Source organism: Anopheles aquasalis, chromosome 3 (assembly GCF_943734665.1).
Source record: "Anopheles aquasalis chromosome 3, idAnoAquaMG_Q_19, whole genome shotgun sequence".
NCBI classification, from domain to species: Eukaryota; Metazoa; Arthropoda; class Insecta; order Diptera; family Culicidae; genus Anopheles; species Anopheles aquasalis.
The window spans coordinates 38,834,064-38,836,563 of NC_064878.1; the positions used below are offsets into that span (position 1 = coordinate 38,834,064).

General features: G+C 40.5%; 1 protein-coding gene across 2 annotated transcripts in view; it reads left to right on the forward strand.

The window, feature by feature from the left end:
• The window catches only part of LOC126578312 (regulator of G-protein signaling 20), a 268,141-nt gene that overhangs the window by 6,467 nt on the left and 259,174 nt on the right, over positions 1-2,500 (forward strand). Inside the window, exon 5 of one of the 2 annotated variants that reach the window (XM_050240741.1) lies at positions 1-2,500. This exon is cut by the window's left edge and continues 2,135 nt beyond it; it is cut by the window's right edge and continues 2,081 nt beyond it. The exons of the other annotated variant lie outside the window; for it this stretch is intronic. The gene's annotated coding sequence lies outside the window, so the exon portion shown is untranslated. 2 annotated transcript variants of the gene reach the window in all.

Consider the following 2,500-nt stretch of genomic DNA (forward strand, 5'->3'; position numbering starts at 1 on the left):
GGATCACATAAACGAAACAAACGTGAAGGGAAAAAGAAAATGCAATAACAAAATAGAAACGAACAAATAGTCCAAAATATATATGTAAAAAAAAAAGCAAACATATATACATATATACATAAATATACACATATATACTGGAAAACAAAACAAACGAAACGCTAGAAATACACGTAGGTATCAAAACGGCAGATTGCGGCAGATTGTGGTTGGCAAATGACGGAACCAGGAATCGGAACACTCAAGAAACGAATGAAGATAGCGAAAAGCGAGATAACAATCGCAGGAACAGACCGTACAGAACGACCTACGATACTAGAAAACCCCGTTAATCAATAATGGATACCACAACCATAAGGAACGGGCCCGGGTGGCCGTAAGAGTAGGCAAGACAGTTTATATGTAATTTTTATTTTTTCGTTCCTTTCAAAGTATAGATAAGTTCGGATAGGATGCAGGCAAACGCAGGCAGGCAGCGGGAACTGGGACTGGGAACGGAAAAAGCGTAGAACACACGACGTAATAGCATTTTATATACCAAAAAAAAAATACATCACACTGATCCAACAAACAATAAACCGAAAAACCCATTGCCACTGTTCTAGGAGGAATATCAGAGCAAATAGTCGAGCGCCGTTTTGCCGAACACAATCGTAAACATCGGGCATCATTTATCAAACGCATACTAGCAGAACGAGAAGTATCACGGAATCATCATCGAAGACAAATATAGAAAAAAACACACAACAGAGAACTAATGAAGAGAGCGAGCAGCAGCGAGGGCGTTTTGCGGATTACACTACATGAAAGGCAAGAAGTGAAATTCGGGCAAAGATGATAGAACACGAATATACCGCATAGGGCTCGCAAACATAAATGAATAAATAAAAAAAAAATACGTTAAGAAAAATGGCGAGCAGGAGTACACCTAGCTAACCTAATCTTTTATACAGTGTGTATGTGTGTGTGCGTGTGTAGTAAGTGATTTTATCAAGCGAGTGATCAACACGGTCACGTTCCACCCCCCCCCCCCCCTCTGACCCCATCAGCGTGGTATCATCGAGCGATGCGAAAGCGAATTATGCAGTGATGCAGCCGTGTACAGTGCAGCCCCGCTGTGGAGGAGTTAAGTATGGAGGAATCTCACGTCTCCAAATCTGTTAAAATGGACCAGACTTGTTAGACTCTAGACTTTGTTGGGTTAGGTTGTTGGTTTGTTTGCTTGTTTTAGGCGATGGCGATCACGGTTGCTCTTCATATTCATCAACACTAAAATAGCTTGCCTCATTTGGTTGAAGAGAGAAAGAAGAAAGAGCGTAAATGCGTTGTTTTGATAAAAGAAAAATGTTCACCCTTGTAACCAAATGCACAACAAATGCACATCAGCAAGAGAGAGCGAGAGAGAGAGAGTGTGGGAGAGATAGTAAAAAAGAAAAAGCGATCGATAAAGCGGGAGAACAAGTAAGAGGTAGTGTTTTGTAAAAAAAAACTATAATAATAATATTAATTAATAATAATAATAATAAATAATAATAACAATAATTGATGCAAGATAAGTAAAAAGCTATATAAATGTAAACGGAATAAAGGGTCCTTAGCATTCCTCCCCAAAAACAACGTGTTAGAGAGTTCAGCATCGAGACAAAAGCATCAATTTAAAGCACTAGATAACCTTAAACAACAACAAACAAAAAAGCAAAACGGAGCAAAACAAAATGGAATAATGAAGGGTACGCGACGTGTGGCAAGAGCGTGATAAAGAAGGCAAAGGTTTGCATACCAATCGACCGACAAAACTCTATTAATAACACACAGCACCAACAACCAATAATCGTAGCTACTTGGCATAGATGCCAAGGCATCCCGGCACGCACACCCGGTGATGTCGCGTAAATTTCGGAATCGCAACGGTGGAACGGAGGTACCGCGCTTTTGATTCCGATGTCGTTCGTTTTGTGTTGTTTTTTCGTTACATTTACCTTCAAGATATCAGCCAGCGTAAAGCGTGCAGCTCTAGTCAAGTTAAACGTTTTAGAAAAATCAAATAAAACTTTTCTCACTCCCCGCACTCTGGACGGTTGGAAAAATGGTTTGGTTAGCGGCGGACAGAGATCAGGCCTCTCACATGTTATGCGATGCGATTAGGCTATCGTATCGATTGTGTTTTAAACGGAGCAGGAAAGAGCAATAACTCACAAATGTTGCTCTTCCCCATTGAACATTACACACGTGTATTAGCTTGTAAACGGGTGTGGCTAAATGTGAAATGAAAGTTATCGTGTAATGTTACGCAGCTACTACTAGCAGCCGGCAGCAGCACACACCAATCACGTCCTTCTAGCGTCCTTACATACATCTGCGTCGATGATCTGACTCACATTTTCCTCGCCTATGATACGCTATGATACTAGCTGGAAAAGGTATGATTGATGCAAAACAACGAAACATTTCTTAGTAGCTTCAGTGGTTTAGAAACGATTCCTGCAATCAACTTTTCATG